The sequence below is a fragment of the Orycteropus afer genome, unplaced genomic scaffold (assembly GCF_000298275.1).
Source record: "Orycteropus afer afer isolate SDZICR_OR568_19922 unplaced genomic scaffold, OryAfe1.0 scaffold00001, whole genome shotgun sequence".
NCBI classification, from domain to species: Eukaryota; Metazoa; Chordata; class Mammalia; order Tubulidentata; family Orycteropodidae; genus Orycteropus; species Orycteropus afer.
Window position 1 is genome coordinate 2,670,300 of NW_006921588.1, and position 21,514 is coordinate 2,691,813.

The following is a 21,514-nucleotide window of genomic DNA, read 5'->3' on the forward strand; positions in this document are numbered from 1 at the left end:
GATGATAGATAAATAGATAGATAGATAAATAGAAAGATAGATAGACAGATAGATACAGATAAAACAAAAAAAAGCAAACTCACTGCCTTCGAGTAGATTTGACTCATAGTGACCCCTCCTTGGGTTTCCGAGGTGGTATCTCCACAGAAGTAGATTGCCCAATCTTCCTTCCAAGGAGTGGCTGATAGGTTTGAACCACCAGCCTTCTGGTTAGCAGTCAGATGCCTTAGGCTACACCACCAGAGCTCCTGGATATAGGTATAGACATATGAAATACAAGAACACATGGCTTCTGGTACTAACTCTCAACCTTTAATCCACTATATGCCATTAGCAAATAAAATCAAATATTTCTGGCCTCAACTTCCTGATTTATCAAGGAAAATATATGTGTGTGTGTGTATTCTAGCAGGACAGGCAACATTTTGTTCTATTATACATAAGATCTTCATGTGTCAGACCCAACTTGACATCAACTAATAACAATAACTTAGGAGCTCCTAGGGTTGTTTCAGTCTTAAATAAAATAATAGTTACAAAAGAACTTATTAAATAAATGTAAAATAATTACATCATTTATTAATTGCTTGGCAAAAAAGCAAACTTATGAAATATAATGGAAATTGAAGATAACATATCGACAAACTTCTTATTTTAAAAGGATTCTAATTTTCTTATAGGAACTCTGGTAGCATAGTGCCTAAGGCACTTGACTGCTAACCAGAAGCTGGCGGTTCAAACCCACCAGCCACTCCTCGGGAGGAAGATGGGGCAAACTACTTCTGTAGTGATACTGCCTTGGAAACCCAAGGAGGGGTCGCTATGAGTCAGGTCTGACTCAACAGCACATAAGAACAACAATAACAATTTTCTTATGATATTTTTTTTCAGGAAGAGAGAAAACTGCTTTTAAAAGCATTCCTCACTGACATTGCTTCATTGTCTAGTTTTTTCCTTTTATTTCATATTTATTATCTTACCTTTAAATTTACATCTCCATATCTCTTATGGGCAATTATAAATGTCCTTCATCCTACTTTGGATAAAAGTTTCAATTTAATAATCTTAAATTTGTTTCACTTTATATAGTAGGTACTTCATGCATAATAATTTTTCTTCTAAACTATGAATTATTTCCAGTTACTATCATCTCTATTATAGACTTACCCAAACATAAACAGAATTTTCAATACAATCTCAAAATTCATGAGAATGGATTTTTCTTATATTTATACAGAGCCACTTAAATGTGTTTTCTTCCGTCTTCCCCATTGTCTAAAATTGCACTGTCCAGATATTCAAGCTAAATGCTTACTCATACCTGATTCATTCCTCCCATTTTGTAACACATCAACAAGTGATACTAAATCCAAAATAAAGCTATTTTTAATCTCTCCATTGCTACTATCCTAGTGCAATACTCTGGACTTTATCTTTTAATCTATACCATATTAATGGCTTCCATTTGCTCTCCCTGCTTCTTCTGTTCATCCTCAATTATGATTTTTCCTTACCTGTCTAACTCAACTCACTGCCATCGAGTCAATTCTAACTCACAGTGACCCGCTTTGGGTTTCCAAGGTGGTAAATCTTTACGGAAGTAAATTTTCCAGTCTTCCTTCAGCAGAGTGGCTGGTGGGTTTGAACCACCAACCTTCTGGTTAGCAGTCAAATGCCTTAGGCACTACACCACCAGACCGCCTTCTTACCAGTCAAATATGCTGAAAATTATCTAGTTTTCCAGTGCACTTTAACTTAAATCCATACTCCTGAGCATGGCATACAAATTCCTTAGAAAGGCTCTTGCTGACCTCTCTCACCTCATTTTGACTCTCTCTACCTTGCACTCTCTTCTCCAGCCATAAAGCTGGTTTTTGAAATCTCTTTGTTACATTAGAGACTTCCTTTGTGCATGATGTTCACTCAGTCAAGGACTCTTCTCAGGCTTTTCATCTAGCTGGCTCTTTCTTGAACTTCTTTCCCAGAAGGCCTCTCAGTCTGCCATTTTATATCTGAACATCCTGTCCATTCTCATAACATTTTAGTTTAGTTTTTAGTTTTTTGTTTGTTTTTGTTTTTATATATTGTCTGTCTCTAGCATGTATGCCCATGAAGAGAGAACTTTGTCTATTTGAATCACTACTGTACATCTGTACCTGGAATATTAACAACATTTGGCACATAATAGGAGGTTAGTCAATATTTTCAAGTGAATGAATGGATGAATTAATTAAATACAGCAGGACTGAAGTATAGTTAAATTAGAAATGTCATAAGAGAAAACATATTTCTTACATTCTTTGGATTGCAAAAGTGCTATCTGGTCACTCACCAAGAGTCAAAAGTTGTGGGTTGATATTGACAGAATCAGTTAAGCAAAAGTGAAGGTCTCTGTTTGAATTACCTATCTCATACTCACTCCCATCTCTGGACATAGTCATTTTGTGCTTTTTCTATTTTCAAATAAGTGGTTCCTTTTAAGCTTCAATTCTAAATGTCAGCTGTTCTATTTCTAATGGACAAAATAGGTGTTTGACTGTCTCCAAATTCAAATTTGTACATGTTTTATAACCCCTATTGATTTCTTGAGTGGTTAACCATGTACTCAGAGAGTGTAAATTATACACTGGGAGTAAGTTAGACCTGTTAAAAGGTAACACTTTCTAAACTATAAGACCACAAAGTACCATTTAGTTAATAACTAATTCTAAGCTATAAATGGTGTCCAAGTGGAAAGAAACTGTTTAGACCCACATCACATCCTTAACTTTTTCTGGCGAATTTTTTTTTTTTCACTGAAAGTTATCACTGACTAGTAATTTAGGAAGTGCTAGAAGCAGATCAATTGTTCAAAGCTGAAAGAAAAACACTGAATCCACAGTTATTTAGAATACTTGAGAAATGAGTTGTCCTAGATAAAAAAAGATTTGCACTTAACTGGAGGATAACACTTCAAATACCAAGAATATTTAATTTTTGATATTTCCTCATGGTATATTTTAAACTTCCATCCTTAAACAAAAGATATGGAATAAAACGTAGTATGTTCTGGTTGAGTGAGACTTCAAGAGGACATTGATGATTCAGGCATTGATGATTCAGAGTGCATAGCAATAGTAATCACACCCTAGATGCGACCTGAAATCTTTTTATTGAAAGTAGTTTGCTTCCTGATCACTTGCTTCTTTCTAATAAAGGTAGAATGCTGTATCATTAACTATATGGTAAAATGAACAATGTAAGGTAACTGATTTTTCTTAGAAGGTGAATTAACGAATCAAAGATAAATGGAGCAGCCCCTTCCAAAAAGTTTTCCCACCCTCTCAAAAATTCCTCTTCATTGTGGATATTAGTATCCTTTGACATATGAGCATCTTCAAAAGATAACCTTTGTGTTCTGAATGCAATGAAACACAGGTACTTCACCATAACCTTAAATTCAGGTGTTCATATCATTTATCATCCAAACTGGGACACTTCTGAGTGAGAGGGGACACTGTTAATAATTAAGATGGGAAAATAGACATAACACAGGACTGTCCAGGTCACATACTAGCTGAGATCAATCTTCTAGCTCACTTACATTACTTACATGGATGATAAAAATATATACTTCATCAAGGTAAGAATTTGGTTGGTAAATAATAATGAAATAAAATATCTGGTTATTATTTTACCAAACAATAACTAGACATAAGATTTTACCGACATTAGAGAAAGAAGTATAAAACTGGGCATGAAAAGATGTGTGCATTCTTATGATCTTGTCTCTGTAAGAGGTTAAATGGGGATAGTGTAGAAATCTGTGATGGATCTTCACATCATGGAAGAGCCATTGATCTTTCTCATTCTCATCATCATTTTCATTCTTATTCTGGTTAAACATACAGATGCTTGAGTTACTGGTTTGTGCCAGGATAAAATTGAGAAATATGATCAAAACAAAACTTTTCAACACTATGAAACTCTTCAGGACTACACTGTGCTCAGAAATTATTTCTTAGTAAAAATGACAAACCTTTTCCTTATAGTTGAGCTGATGTCATTTTTTATTCATTAATTGTATCCAGAATGCTAATTTGAAATGTCAAACCAACGTTCAGAAATACTCATAGCAGAATCAGCTGCACTTGTTTCTTAATATTTTCTTATTACTGAATATTAAAAAGAGACAATATATCTTCTAACTCTTCTAACCACTTACATTAATTTGATCAGGTACCTTTGTATGGCAAAAACTCATTGCTGTCAAGTCAATTCCAACTCACAGTGACTCTATAGAACAGAGCAGAACAGCCTCATATGGTTTTCAAGGCTGCAAATCTTTATGGAAGCTGCCTCATCTTTCTCCTGTGGAGTGTGGCTGGTGGGTTCAAACCACCAGGGCTCCTCACCATCATATACTCCAAATTTGTAAATGAATCCACATCTACACTGTAAATTCTTTAGCTTCTCTCTTGGGACCATGATGTCATACAGGAGAAATGTGCAAAACCATCAATGTTTGTCTGCACTTGCCCTTTTCTAGTCATTGATGAGTATCCCTCTTGTATTTCATGAGTAACAGCACATTTTTACCCTCCAGCCTTTTGCCTGAAGATAAAGAGAAAAAAAGAAAGAAAGAAAAGCATAGCTTTTACCTATGGACCTAGTTCTGTCACACTGCACATATACATGCTCTGGGAGCTCTAGTAGCATAGTGACTAAGGCACTTGACTGCTAACCAGAAGGCTGGCGGTTCTAACCCGCCAGCTACTCCTTGGAAGGAAGATGGGGCAATCTACTTCCGTAGTGATACTGCCTCAGAAACCCAAGGAGGGGTCGCTATGAGTTGGATCTGACTTGGCAGTACTTGGTTTTGTTTTGTTTTCGTAGACTAGAGTTCTGCACCAGATCGCGTCTTACCTTGTCATATGCTTTGTCAAGATTGGTTATGTTTTGAAGGGCACATCATCACTGAAGTGCAGTTGGCTCTTTGATTCACACAATCTCAAGGCACTAATCTTTTCAAAGCCACCACGCTAAGGTACATACAGGCGGTTGCCAAATATCTGTCTCATATTCATAATATGAATCTATTCATTTATTCATGCTAACTAGTGAACACTCGCTTTGTGCCAGTCTCTGTTCCAAACCATGGAGAATGTCCATTAAAGTAATGCACAGTCTCTGCCCTAAGAAAGGATAAAGTCTAGTACAAAATTTCTCATGCGCCTTGAGTGGGTAACAGGTGAATTTATGTGTTAACCCACCTTTGCCCTCAGGATGCGTCAGGTGGCTGGATCCCCCAGACTGGTTGTCTCTTCCTGTTGCCACAAATAAGTATAATCATTTTATTTGTGTGCTAGATGGGAAATTTTGTGGTATTCCATGGCCTAATGTCATGCTTCCCAGAATGGAGCCGGGTGGAGTATTCCCACAAAAAGGTTGACCACAAGAAGAGGGAGCATCCATGATCCAATGAATTTAACAACACTATGTATTGCATACCCCCTCCTGACATCTCATAGTGCAAGTGAGCCTTTTCAAGACTCTGAGAAAATCAGTAGTAACCCGTATAACTTTTTTTAATCCACTCTTTCTCAAACTTATTTAACTACAGACCCCTTTTCCCATGAAACCTGCTACAGAAGTAGAAGTCAATCAAAAGAGCACCCCGTGGAAAACTGGTTGAGAAAGCGTGTCTAATGACTCTAAAGCCTGCAGTTTAGAAGCACAGGTGGCTGTTTGTCTCTCCCCACGAAACTGAAGAGCTTTCCCTTTCCTGTTGCCCCTTCTCTTTTGCTGCTAACACCTGCTATTTGCTACAACAAATCTCTCCTAGTTGTCACACTGCCACAAACAGTGATTTTGCTTCCATATGTTTCCCTCTTTCCATTTGCTTTATTTCCTGCCCTTGTTATTTCTCCTATGACATTAGCTTTCCCACAGACTGGCTGAACTGGTATAGATACCACCAAAGAAACAATGCTCTTTTGATTGTATTCTTTGATTGGAAATTAAACCAATCATAAACATTGATAATATCTGCATCTTTCCTCAGCTGTGTTATTTTATTCCTAGACCCAAAAGGCTGCTTCCTTTGCTTTCACACAGGAATTTCTTTTTGTTCTATTTGGTGTCTAATGGGTTCATTAAAGAAGGCTTGATGTGAAAATGTTCACCTCAAGATACTTGAGAATTGACAAAATTTAGAAATCTCTCACAGATGCTGGCACTTATCATAGGCACATGGCCTGTTCTTTGAGTATTATATTCTCCAAAGAAACAAAGATGTTTTAAAATGAAATGAATTGTTCAGACTGACAAGCAAGATCAAACTGAAGGTCCCTGATGACTTCCTGTCACATGCAAGGGGTCATGGGAAGATCAGCAGAGGACAAACCATTTCCTCACACACTCATGGCCTACAGAACAGTTAAGTAAGGTGAGTAATTTACAGAGGAAATGATGGCAGAGACCTGGCACCAGAAGGGTGGGCCAGCTACAGTATATTTATGCAAAGAAAATGGGACGCAAGGGGCTAGAAAACCTACTGTCAGATCACCTCACCTCACCTGTTGCTGTTGAGTTTATTCTGCCTCATGGTGACTTCGTGTGTGAAAGAGTAGGAGCTCCATGGGATTTTCTTGGCTGTGTTCTTTAAGGAAGCAGATCACCAGGTCTTTCCTCAGCAGCATACTGGGTACGTTTGAACTGCCAACTGCTTAGGTTAGTAGTTGAACACAAACTGTTTACACCCGCATTAGATAGCCAAAGACAAGGAGAAATAAGGAGTTGAGATCAAGAGTGTGGTGATCCAAATTGAAGCTCTTCAGAATACCTGACCACCAGAATCGCCCACAGGACTTTTTAAAGGACAACATCCCACCCCTTGCCTGACGATTCTGATTTAGTTGATCAGAACCAAAGCCTGGAAATCTCTTTCTGACAAGTTGTTGAGGTGAGTCTGCACTTTAACAAGCAGAATTTCCCTAAAAGAGAAATTTCACAGTAGTAAACATACTCCTATGTCATTCCTTAAATGCTACAGTTCCTAATAGGTCATGCCGCCATCTGTCAGTTTGTTATATATTTTCAGTGGCTATCTGTTACTATGACACTGGATGAATGCTGTGCCCCGAGTATTTCAAATACCAGCAGTGTCACCCATAGTGGACAGGTCTCAGTGCAGCTTCCAGATTAAGATAGACTGGGAAGAAGGGCGTGGCAATCTAATTCCAAAAATTAGCCAGTGAAGACTTTATGGATCATAACAGAATATTGCCCAATATAGTGTTAGAAGATGAATACCCTTGGTTAGAAGGCACTCAAAATACCCAGTGGCTGCAACAATGCCTTTGAACATACCAAAGATCATGAATGACCAGGCAATGTGTCATTCCATTGTACATGGAATCATCATGAGTAAGAGCTGGCTTGATGGTCACTAACAACAAAAGGTCACAGAATTCTATTTACACAAAAACTCACACATACATACATACATATACACATACATCTATGAGGGATGTCCGAGCATCAAAAGTGTCTTCTAGGATTCTGTAACATCCAAATAGTACAGTATTACACCTACAAATGTTGTTCTGGTGGCTAGCATTGCACAATATGCTCAAGGGTGGTTATCTGTGCTTTTTAAGCTAAGCAGTTTATTAATGTTTAGCACTTATCCCTTAAATATTCTTCTTAAATACTATATAACCTTTTTTAGCTATTAGAAGTACTTTTACCAGCTATTTTATGGAATTATTTACTTTCTCTTTTTTCCAGAAGTCCGGATTTAAGCCTATTTCCATAGAGAATTTTACATTACTCTTAGTGCCTTTTCTCAAGCACTTTTGAGATTCTGCTCAGAAAAGCTTGTCGAAAAGTAAAAGCTATACCTTTTTCTTAGTTTAAGAAACTATAATAGCTCTCCAGTTCTTTTTAGAGTGCTCTTATAGAAAACCAAGCTGAACACTAGATTCACTCCTTGCAATATCATCAAGTATGTCCGTACTTACAGTTTTCGTGTTCATAATCCAATACCCTAACATATTTTTAAGTTTGAGAATAATGCGAGTGTATTTAAAAGCAGACTTCTGAGAAAAATGTTTCATTGATTTATAATTCTCATTTCTATTTGGAAATATATTTGCCTGGTTGTTTTTTGTTATTTTAAAGAATCCTTTTTCATTGTCCTGAAAAAGTTTAACCAACATTTGTCACTACTGGACAATGCTAGAGAAACAGTGTGAATTAGAAAATCATGATATCTAAATTCAGAATTAGCCAGTGTGGTTCAAATGTGATATCTGAATCATGACATGCAGGTAGATACCAGTTTATCCACTGAGAAGAATGAGATTTCCTATATTGTTCAATCTTTAAACTAAGGTGATTGTAATGACTTTTAGAGTTACACCTCCCTTGTTAGTAGAGGAGATATGATTTTATAAATGAGACAGTCTACTCATTCTCTTCAAGCTCCTGTGTAAAGAAGGAAATGCATCCCTTTCGTTGGGTTCATTTCTACAGGATCTATAGCCTTATCTCTCTAGCAGGCTTTCTTTCCATAAGGCACTTCTCACAGTCCTTGGTTATTTACTGACTCACCACCCTCGCCCTACAAAAAAAGTTGTTCCCATAACACATAACTAAGATCCCTCTTCTACTGTTCATAATGTCTGGGTATTTTTCTGACAGGTCTAGACTGAGTAACTGTGTCAGTGGGGAAACACTGATTTATCTAAACAAATCCATATTCTCTGTCTGTGCCACATTCTGTGCAAGATGCAGAGACTACAGTGGGAGGAGAGCAGATGCAATGCCCCAAACTCATTGTCCTCAGGCTGACTGCAATACCCTGCAGTCCTACAGGACAGAGTAGAATTGCCCCATGGGATTGGCAAGGCCGTCATCTTCATGGAAGCAGACTGCCACATATTTCTCCCACAGAGCTTCTGGTGCCTGCTGAGCTTTCACCTAGCAGCTGAGTGCTTAACCACTGGACTACCAGGACTCATTGCAATACTTGCCCTTAAAAAGAAGTTTCCAGACTAACTTGCATACAGACACATAAACAACAATGACAATTTGGTAAGATAAAGAAGAGTGGGATTAAGTAAACAGCCCACTGAACCCAGAATGAAGGGGTGAAATCACTGAAATTTTCACAGAGCAAGTAATGTCCACAATGAGACCTGAATGGAGTAGGAGTTAGCAGGATGAAAGAGGGAAATGAGCTTTGCAGGGAAAGGTAACCACGTATGAAAGTTCCAGAGGCAAGAGAGAAATTTAATATGATGGCATAGAGGTGGAAGAGAATCGTAAAAGGTGAGAATGCAGAAGTGGGGCCAAATTCTAAGTAGCCTTCTGTTGTTGGTGGTATGGGCCGTCGAGTAGACCCGACTCATAGCAACCCCTCCTTGCATTTCTGATGTGCTATCACTACAGAAGTAGATTCCCCAACCTTCCTTCCAAAGTAGCCTTCTAAGTGATGTTAAACTTTGAGTTCATTGGAGTAGTTATGAGGAACAACTTTAGAGTTATTTCTTTGGAAGTATTTAGGGAGATTATAATGTAATCATTTGGTTTTGTTTTGCTTTTCTTCTAGGAAGATCACTCTGGTTCTAGTGTGGAAAATTTATTTGGAAAGGGCAATATTGGAGACAGCATAATCTGGGAGTAATGAGAAGCAACTTTAGAACTGTATCTTTGGGAGTTTTAAGGGAAGTCATGATGCAATTTTATATATATATATATATATATATATATATATATATTATCTTTGGGAGTTTTAAGGGAAGTCATGATGCAATTATATATATATGTATATATTTCCTTCCAGAAACATCACTTAGGCTCTACTGTGGAAAATTAATTTGGATAGGGCAATATTGGAGACAGGGTGATCTAGAGAAAGGGATGTCCTGACCTAAGTGAGTAGTAGTAGAAATGTAAAATAATGGACCAATTTGGGAGATATTTAAGACATGGAAATCATAGGACTTGGTGATTTACTCAATTACAATTTCAAAGTGAAGCTTAGAATTCTGGTTTGCGTCACTGAGTGGATGAGCATATCCAGGATAAGAAGCAGAAGAAGGAAGTAGGAAAAGGGATGATGAGTTTGAGTGTCTGAAAGACACTGTTGTTTTTGTTCTTAGGTGCCATCAAGTCACCTCTCATGCACCCTTGTGCACAACAGAACAAAGTGTTGCCTAGTCCTGCACCATCCTCACAATGGATGTTAGGTCGAGCCTACTGATGCAGCCACTTTATCAATCCATCTTGTCGAGGCTCTTCCTCTTTTTTGCTGATGCTTTGCTTCACCAAGCATGATATTCTGCTCCAGGGACTGGTCCCTCCTGATAACAACCAAAGTACGTGAGATGAAGTCTCACCATCCTCCCTTCTAAGGAGCATTCATTCTGGCTGTACTTCTTCTAAGACAGATCTGTTCATTCTTCTGGCACACAATGGTATATTCAGTATTCTTTATCAACACCATAAGTCAAATGCATCAATTCTTCCTTGGTCTTCCAGTTTTCACATGCGCAGGACATAATGTAAAGTACCATGGCATGGGTCAGGCACACCAAAGTCCTCAAAGTGGCATCTTTGCTCTTTAACACTTTAAAGAGGTCTTTCTCGCAGTAGATTTGCCCAATGCAAAATGTCATTTGATATCTTGACTGCTGCTTCAATGAGCATTGACCATGGATCCAAGTAAAATTAAATTCTTAACAACTTCAATATTTTCTGCATTTATCAAGATGTTGGCCCAGGGTAAGGATTTTTATTTTCTTTTTGTTGAGGTGCAATTCAAAGTGAAGACTGTAGTGTTTGATCTTCATCAGTAAGTGATTCAATAGAGACACCGCACTTTGGTATGTTGTTGTTGCTGTTATGTGCTGTCGAGTCGGACCTGACTCATAGTGACCCCTCCTTGGGTTTCCAAGGCAGTATCACTACAGGAGTAGATTGCCCCATCTAGATATGAAATTTTAAAAGAAATGATCTGACTGACTAATCAGTGTTTGGAGATCAGTGGCAGTGACATAACAACAGAAACCCATGTTGAGGAATACCTCTCCCAGGGAGAATGTTTATGTATAAAACAGAGAAGAACCTTGAGAAAGCATCAAAATTTCGGCCTCAGTTCAAAAGGAAGAGCCTACAAAATAGATTATGAAGGAGCAAGACAACGAAAAAGAGAATAGGTTGTATCATGGAAACCCAGGGAAGAGAAGATTTCAAAAAAGAAGTGGTCATCTGTACTAAATATTTCTGATATTTGATCAGAAACCTGAGAAAAGACTACTCATTTTCCAACAAAGATTTTGTTGATGTCCTTGGTCAGAACTGTGTCCCTGAGGTGACCAGCCTAATGGGTTAAAGAGTGAATAAGTGATAGTTCAGGAAGTGGAGACAGGGAGTAGAGACAACATTGCTAAGAAGTTTAGCTTTAAAGGGAGAAAGACAAGAGGGCTACCTTGGAGTGGAGGAGATTTTTATATTTTTATTTTAAGAAGGGAGACTCTAAAAAATGTTTAAATGGTGATGTCAGGGAGTAAAGAGTGAAGAAAAGGCTGTAGATAGAGGACAGAAAGGAGATAATTGATGAAGAGATGCCTTGAAGAAGATGGAAGGGTTGGGATTCATGACAGCTTGGCCTTAGACAGGTTTTCAGAGCAGCAATAAGATCCAGGTAGAATGAGGAGTCAGGAGATATTAGAGGGAAAATAATAGACAAATAAGATAAGGAGGTCAAATGTAGTCTTCTTTTGTATAAGCTTCAGGATCTGTATGGAAACAGTCCTGGCTTTAACCCCAGTTGTGCTTATCAGTGGTATAAATTACAAAGACAAGTAATTTAATATATTTTAGTTTCATTTTATATTGGGCACATTACAGATCTTCAGGTAATGACAGATATTTTTATATCATCTTCTCATAGAAATCAATTTTCTTAGTGAAGTTTAGAAAACAAATAAAACCATGTGGAGACAACAAATATATATATTATATTAACAATCAGCATATTATATAAAGAACATAGCACAGTGCTAGGCACATAATAGATACTCAAGACATTGTTGTATAATAATAATAATATTGGAATACAGGTTTTTTGTGTGTTTTGGGTTTTTTTGTCCTCTCTACATTATTAAAATTCTTGTTTTCTCTGCATTCCTATGAGTGTTCCAGCCTAAATCCCCCTCAGTCTGTGCTGGTTAGTAACTTCAGGGTCACAGAGTAAAATAAATGTATCACCTGAGAAGGCTTACTTTAACAATTTATCCAGCTCTGCATAAGCAGCCTACAAAGGAAAAAACAGCTTGGCTCACACAGCCCAGAAGGCTAATGTGGACAGAAATTGATCACACTGCTTCTTACTCATGTCAGCTTGGGTTGTCATTTTCAACACTGTCACCAAGAAAGCACACTAAGAAAAGGTTCCCAGATTACCAATTAAGCAAATAAATTTGGCTGGAGACCATAGATTTAGTTTGAGACAAAAGAAAGGAGAAAAACTATTCTTGAGCAAAAATGGCCTCCTATATATATATATATATATATATATATATTTTATTTCTCTAGGTTTTATAGCAAACTTTGTCTTCTAAGAGCAGACTGGAAATGAGGAGGAATGCTTCAGTAAAAACTCGGTGGGAACAACAGTAGAAAATTGCCCCAGATAAGCTTAAGGCAACTCTAGCTCTGGGCTCCCAAGAGGCTAATGAACCATAGATCCCTGCCTCTTCCCAAGACCTGATGTTTATTGAGGTGTTGTCAAAGACATCTAAAGTTCCATGAAATACTGTATTTTTAAAAGGTCTTCAAGGTAAATCCTCTAAACCTATAGGAGTTACTCACTTGCTGAGAGTTAATAGGCTCTTGACTGAATGGTGAAGTTTGAAAAGGACCATTAGAGGCTGAATATAGCTTTGCCCAGTGGCCTGTCCTTTTCATTCTCTTTTGAGGGCATACCATTCAAAGCCAGTTTATTTCTAAGTCAGGAGATGGAGCAAATGGCTAAGGACCTGCTTATTTTGCTCTTAATAATAAACAAGTAACAACAAAAATATTTTCCCAAGTTTTTTACTTGGAGGTCCAGAATTTCTCACTAAATTTATATGAGCCTTATTATGTCAGATTCTTTAATTATAAAACTGTATTTGGATATCATAAGGGAAAATGTTACATAAAACTTTCTCTCCCAAGATTTCACAGATTTCTTAGCTTTTAGATATGTAAATATATTACCAGTAGAAACTGAGATAATAAAAGCCCATGCAAATAACCAGCCAGTATTGTTGCATTTCAATCACTCCAGTCCCCAAATTACTTTGCATATTTCAGATACTAGCAGTTTTTCCAATTTAAATTCAAACAGTTCTTGAAAAATGTCATTAAGCCTTTGCCTAAGAATGTAGTAACATGAAAATTAGTTTTCTTTCACTTTATTTTAATTTTATATCCAATAAGAATATTTATATATGCAAGCGGTGATATGAATAATCACATCTCACGTTTTACATTAGTGCCTGACCAGTGGTGGGACAAGATTTCCTCTCTACCCTCAATCATCTTACTCCTATCCATGCCACTGCCTAATTGCACTGTTTTTGATCCAAGTACTTTCAATTACTCCTCTGGAAAAAAAAAAAAAAGAATAATGTCCAACTTGTAGGAGAAATATTGAATTTCTGGTCTCCATGTCTCTTGCACTGTTGTTGTTGTCATGTGCCGTCAAGTCGGACCTGACTCATAGCGACCCCTCCTTGGGTTTCCAAGGCAGTATCGCTACGGAAGTAGATTGACCAACCTTCCTTCCAAGGAGTGGCTGGTGGATTTGAACTGCCAGCCTTCTGGTTAGCAGGCAAGTGCCTTAGGCACTATGCTACAGAGCTCCCATCTCTTGCACTAGGCTGTCACTTTTAGCTAGCAATCTCATTTGACTCTCTGTCCTAGAGGCTTAAAAAAAATAGATACTCTTCTTATCTACTCATCTATGTATTGAAGAAACTATGACAGCACATGTCGCTATTATGGGATTTGTTAAACTACAAATACTCTTATTGCATTCCTTTCAGAACTCAACCAATAGAAGTGCTTTTCTGGTCTTTAAAAAACTTGGATTGCAATTCAAACAAGATAGGTTTCCCTTCCACCTCATATGCTTCTACCTGATAAGATAAACCAAAACCAAACCAAACCCACTGCCATGGAGTCAGGTCTGACTCATAGCGACCCCTCCTTTGTTTTCTGAGGTGATATCACTACAGAAGTAGATTGCCCAACCTTTCTTCCAGGGAGTGGCTGGTGGGTTTGAACCACCAGGCTTCAGGTTAGCAGTCAGATGCCTTAGACACTAGGCCACCAGAGCTCCCCCTGATAAGATAAGGAAAGGATATTATAAGATTATGTATCTTCTTTACAATCAATTCTCATCAACATTTTTTGAATTTTATTTCTAAATTCATGTTTTCTGTCTCAGGCACAATGCAAATATAATTTAAAAAGTAAAATAGTTTTTCCAGTTGGTCAAATAAAATTATTTTCAAATTGCTTGGTAGGTATGGCAGTAAGTAGGGAAATTTCAAGTAAAATCAAGTAACCACAACAGGTATGCAAATCTATGAAAATAACAATGATGGGATTTCCCTACACTGTCATTTTTAGAGTCAGATTTGACTTGATGGTAGTGGGTTTTATTTTTTGAGTCTTGTCTTTAAATGTGAAATATTACACTACTGAATTAAATTAAAAAAACTCATTGCCGTCAAGTTGACTCAAACTTTTAGTGACCCCTCCTAGGATTTCCAAGGCATTATTTCTACGAAAGTAGATTGTCCAATCTTCCTTCTGAGGAGTGGCTGGTGTGTTTGAACCACCAGCCTTCTGATTAGCAGTCAAATGCCTTAGGCATTACACCACCACAGATAAATATTTTCAAAAAGATAAATTATGGTGTTTTAAGAAAGTATGGGAGGTTGTGTATGCCCAAAAGAAGGGATAGTTGAAAAGATAGCAAACTAACTGTACTACTCAAATGCATTTTCTTGTCAAGATAATCTGTGGTGTTATAGCATGATGTTAAAAATTGAATTTAGATTCATAAAACATATTGCTCCCTAAAAGGAAGATAATGCATAGTGAAGGTCATTTTATGCTACAATGTTTGAATTGTAGATATAGTAAAAAATTAATATATTTTATATGCTTTGAAAAAGTACAATGTCCATATCATTAAGGCTTAGCATATCTATATAATATTCTATTCTTCACTTTTTTAACAAAATATTAATTTATATTTACTAGTAATTTATTTAAAATAAATATTACCAACAGAAATCAATATTGCTTTTCCAGTTGGAAGAACCTAGAGCTCTGGTGGCATAGTACCTAAGGCACTCGACTGCTAACCAGAAGGTTGGTGGTTCAATCCCAGCAGCCACTCCTCAGAAGGAAGATTGGGCAATCTACTTCCATTGAAATACTGCCTTGGAAACCCAAGCAGGGGTTGCTGTGAGTCAGAGATGGCTCAATGGCAGATAACAACAACAACAGAGATTTTCAATAATCCAGAGTAGCACATAGTAACATTACTACTACATTCCCTAGAAATGGTAACACAGTTCCTTTTTAGCATCACCAGAACCTCACTATTTCAACCTAGTCCCCTACTGAACAGCTCTAGTTGCTTAATTTTTTTTCCCCTAAAATATCTACTAAATCTTTATTGTTACCTCTAGCTTATAATCTTTGCAACTTACTCTGAAATCCTTACACCAATCAATCCACTCAAACTCTTATTCCTCCTGGGCAATCAGTGGCCTAATTGGAAAGAAAGCACGGAGGTATCTTCAGAGAAATATCATCTGGCCAGCCTTCAAAAGGCCTCCTAGCTGCCATCAAAAGGCCTCCCAGATGCTAATACTGGTCCTCTAGCCCATAAGTGTAGTCATTTGATCTTTCAAGGCCACAGAACTCTGTGGCTGAAGAAGACTGACTCATGGCAAATAGATCTCCAGAAATTCAGTACCAATCAATCCACTCAAATGAAACATATAACTATCAGATGAAAGATACTCATGTTGGACTGTCAAACCATTCCCAATTTGTAGGCTCCTTTCAAGACCATTTAGAGAGCACGATAGAAGAATGAGAGCAATAGGCTGACTGAGTGAATAACCTCAGACACTAATAGTCTGGTATATCCATCTCGGTACTTGGGACTCTGAGAGTGCCAGTTCAAGCTGGCTTCTTAGGATGTACCATCCTGGAAACTGCTTGAATAGATGGCAAGATATGACTTTCAGAAACCTCTTTGCCAAGCCCTAACTCTTGTTCTTAGGGAATAATTCTCTCTTTACATATATTGATAGTTGCAATCAAATCTTACACTGCCATATTTCTGCTTTGATCCATAATGTGTTGCTTTTGTAGATTAAATCTCTGAAAAACATCTTATTTTCAGCTTTTTGAAGAAAGGGAAGGAGGAGTCAACATAAACAACCACACACACACACACAGAGACATGCATGTGCACACAGACTCACATATACATACCCCACTCTGGGCTACATTGATTTAAATCTTTTAACTACTATGCCTGGCTCTGCCCTCTGTCTACCCACTTAACCTGCTTGACTTGTGGTAAGCCAGGAACTTCTCATATCTTCTTTCTCTCTAACTTCTCCTGCCTCTTTCCCTAAAAGCACCAGGATAAAAACAATATGCGATAAAAACAATTGTGCTTTGGAGCAAAGAGCCCTGGTGGCACAGTGGTTACAGTGCTTGGCTGCTAGGTAAAATATCAAAGGTTTGAACCCACCAGCCACTCCAAGGTAGATAGATGTGACAGTCTGCTTTTCCATGACTATGAGTTAACTGAAGATGCTCACTTGTTTATGCCAAGAAATTTGGAAGACAGCTATCTGGCCAAATGACTGGAAGAGATCCACATCTATGCCCATTCCAAAGAATGGTCATCCAACAGAATGTAGAAATTATCAAACAATATCATTAATATTGCATGCAAGTAAAATTTTGCTGAAAATTATTCAAAAACAGTTGTAACAATGTATTGACAGGGAACTGCCAGAAATGCAATCCAAATTCAGAAGAGAACATGAAACAAGGAATCTCAATGCTAATGTCAGGTGGATCTTGGCTGAAAGCAAAGAAAACCAGAAATGTTTACCTGTGTTTTATGGACTATGCAAAGGCATTTGACTGTGTGGATCATCACAAACTGTGGATAACATTGCAAAGAATGAGAATTCCAGAACAGTTCATTGTCCTCAAGAGGAACTTGGTCATAGAACAAGAGGCAGCCATTCAAACAAAACAAGGGGATACTGAATGGTTTGAATCAGGAAAGATGTGCATCAGGGTTGTATCCTTTCACCATACTTATTCAATCTGTACTCTGGGCAAATAATCTGAGAAGCTGGACTATATGAAGAGGAATGTGGGATTAGGATTGCAGGAAGATTCATTAACATCTTGTGATAGGCAGATGACACAACTCTGCTTGCTGAAAAGTGAAAAAGACTTGAAGCACTTACTGATGAAGATTAAAGATTAAAGCCTTCGATATGGATTATACCTCAACATGAAGAAACAAAACAAAACAAAAAAATCCTCACAACTGGACCAGTAAGCAAAATCACGATAAATGAAGAAAAGATTGAAGTTGTCAAGGATTTCATTTTACTTGGATCCACAATCAATATCCATGGAAGCAGCAGTCAGGACATAAAACAATGTGCTATGCTGGGAAAATCTGCTGCCACAGACCATTCTAAAGTTGTAAAGAAACAAAGATATCACATTGAAGACTATAGTGTGTCTAACTCACTCCATGGTATTTTTAACAGCCTCATATGCATGTGAAAGCAGGACGATAAATAAGGAAGACAAAAAAAGAATTGATGCATTTGAATTGGGGTGTTTGTGAAAAATATTGAAAATTCCACAGACTGCTAGAAGAACGAACAAATCTGTCTGGAGGAAGTACAGTTGGAATGATCTTTAGAAGTGAGAATGGCTAGACTTTGTCTCATGTGCTTTGCCCATGTTGTCAGAAGCAACCATCCCCTGGAGAAGGGTATCATGTTTTGTAAAGTAGAGGATCAGCCTGAAAGGAGGAGACCCTCAACTAGACGGATTGACACAGTGGCGGCAACAATGGGCTCACGCATAACAATGATCGTGAGGATGGGGCAGGACCAGGAAATGTTTCATATATTGTACATGGGGTCTCTATGATTCCGAACCAACTTGATGGCACTTAACAACCACAAATGATGGCCATGTGTTTTGCTTTTTTGATGCTTTACAACAGCCTCTTCTGTAACTCTTGACTGGAGTGTTGACCGACAATGAGCCTCAATTAGCTCTGCTGTAAGTAATTCAGATTTTACCAGACAATGTTTCTTAAAAGGGTCAGCATCTCTTTCAGAACAAACCATCTGAAACATTTAAACAGAAAACTGATGAGGTTTCTAAACAGAAATATGAGAGGTTTCCACCATAGTCACTATCTCTCTTAGAAGAAAGAATACAACCCTCACGTTGAATCTCTTTTTAAACACTATACAGAGAAATTGATTATCTAAATCATCAACCACATAAGGAAGCACAAAGACTATAAACGTATCATTTTTATATAATTTTAAATCTTTAAATGCTTTATTATTACTTGAATATCTATGCATACATATCAGGATCACAAATATTCAGCATGGCCTATATATTTGTTTTGTTGGGATATTAGATTTCTGTGTTTCTACTCATCTTAATATACTTAAATTTCATTTCTAAAATATGCCTATTATATTACTAGAAGTGGTTATGTATTCAGGTTTTCAATCAATTGGTTTACTTGGTTGGATTGACTATAAATTTGTTGACATATATTGATGATTCCTCATTTCTTGCCCAGGGATTATTTCTTCTACTCATTTATTTTCATTCACTCTACTTTCTTATTTGACAGTACTCTACCAGATGCATAACAGAGCACTCCAAGCTTCATATAAACTAATTATCCACTTTTTTTTTTTTCCCTGATGGAAACTGTTCCCTTCCCACATGATCAACATGGCTGGATAATTAACTCGTGAATATATTTAGCTCTTAACATGCTAAGGCTCACTTTGCCATAGACTTCAGTTTGTAACCATGTATATGGTATATATCCAGAAAAAAACTGTTGGTGTGGGGTGAGGAGCAGAATTAAAAATGAAATAATCTAAAATAAGGATTTTGAGCTGAACATTTTTGTGCAAAATAGAAAATTCTTAATTTGTTTTGCAACTGGTAGAAAGAAAATAGCTGTAACACTATCAGCTTACGATATACTATGACTGAAATCATAATGTATAACTGAAATGTGGGGATGTTACAAAAAATTGCCCTGTATGCAGGTGTGCAGAGGCACTGAAGGGTTACTAACCAACACTAAATAGGGGCACTGAGTATTTAGTTACAGGAGAAGATCCAGAAATAAGAGTGAAAATCAGTGCTGGTTCATTACTTCAACTGACAAACCCCACTGTTAATGTCTCCTTTAAACAGCAAGGGCACAGTTTGACCAGTCTAGCTTGTAGCCCCCTGGCCCTGGCACACAATGAGCCAAGTCTTCTCTATGGAACCCTTGAATGACCACAGCCATCCCAAGTATCTAAATACTGTGGTTGCCCTGTTTCCATTTTGGTCACATATTTCCATATTAGAAATTTCTCCCAACTCATCAATTTCAATTTTAGTATTGCTTACTGAAGCTTTCTTTAATTTGCTGCTTAAAACACTATGTCACAAAATTTCAAAGTAACCTGAAAGGATGGATAAGAAATGAAATGAGAAAATTATAGTTGGTCTTAGTCTTCTGCATGGAAGATTCATTCAGTTTAATCACTGCTGTCAAGGCGGATCCAACTCATAGTGACCCTTCCTTGGGTTTCCGAGGTGGTATCACTATGGAAGTAGATTGCTCTTCTGAGGAGTGGCTGGTGTATTTGAACCACCAGCCTTCTGGTTAGCAGTCAAATGCCTTAGGTACTATGCCACGAGACCTTAGTGGTAATTATATCAATGATGAAATATTAGAATACAAAAAAAAAAAAAAGAAGGATCACCTGCCATCAAAGCTAAAGAGAAACAGATAAAGGACAAATTAATGGCCACTCTAAGCTTTCTAGCATGTTCATGGTAAATTCCACATAACACTAATCTGGGTATACAAATTGAAAAATTACCTATCTTCCCAATGGACATATATCCGTGCATACAAAAGCACTAAACATATTTTAAAATTTATTTCAAATGTTAATGCTTTATGATGATTCCTATATCTTAAAATGTATAGATGTTTTACAACTCTGCTTAAATATAAATAATCCATTTGTCTCTTTCACTAATACAAAAGGTATTGATTTTTAATCCTGTGGACAAATAATAGGAAATAATCTGTTTCACAAAAATAGTAACTGTTCACATTCTTCAATTCATAATGACCAATTACTGTGGTGTTTAAAGATATAGACCAGAGACAAGGAAAGTCCTATTTCTTATGTGATTGGGGAGGATCTTTCAAGAATACCAAGTTTCAGATTATAAGTGAGACTTAAAAATGGTAAAACTTTTTATTGTAAAATCAACATATAAATAAATCAAAAAGACTACTTAAAGGTAGTGTTACAAATATGAAGCAAACATTTGAACCAACAAAGGTTAAAAATATATATTTAAATATCTTTACAGAAGCTTGAGAAAACAAATAAAACTTGTTCTTAATGACAAGGTAAAGTGTTCATTTTAGAACACAAGGGTTTTTTTTTTTTTCACTTTCTCTTAAGTTTAAATTTCACATAATATTTTTAACATAGGCTAAATACTATGCATTAAAATATACTTACAGCATTGAATATGTACTTACAGATATCTACATAAGTGATTAACTTTTGCTCTTTCAATAGCTTTATTTTAACAATTAAAAAAATGTATGGGCACTAGTAAAATTCATGTCCACCATAGATGGAAAAAAAAAAAATACCTAAAAGAATATATTTTCTGAAATTTGTATTAGATTTTGGAAAATGTCTGTTTAACAATTGAGAGCAGTCATATTTTAACTTTTAAGGTCCTTCATTGAGAAAGTATCAAGATATTGGGACAATTTACCCTTAGGGACATTATACTGGGCTTTGAAATTCAAAAAATAAGATATTTCTCTTATTTTATGATCAATATACAATCTCTTCACAAGGAAAATTAAAGCTTTCTGACATCTCACAGAAACATCACCATGTTAAAGATGTAGGAAATTGCATAAGAGCATGAAAAGCACTGGGCAGTTTTGCAGTTTCCTCTCTAAACACAATTGTAAAGATGTCTGTCTTTCAGTTCTTTCTCCCTTTTTCTTCTGAAGCATGGCCTCTCAGTTCTTGCCCTTTTAAGTATCTTTGCCTACTGTAGCTTTGCTTGTTAATGTACTGCTTAATCCTACTGGGCTGAG

General features: G+C 36.9%; 1 protein-coding gene across 1 annotated transcript in view; it reads left to right on the top strand.

Moving 5' to 3' along the window:
* The window catches only part of TMEFF2 (transmembrane protein with EGF like and two follistatin like domains 2), a 348,665-nt gene that overhangs the window by 320,961 nt on the left and 6,190 nt on the right, over positions 1-21,514 (top strand). The window lies entirely within an intron of this gene.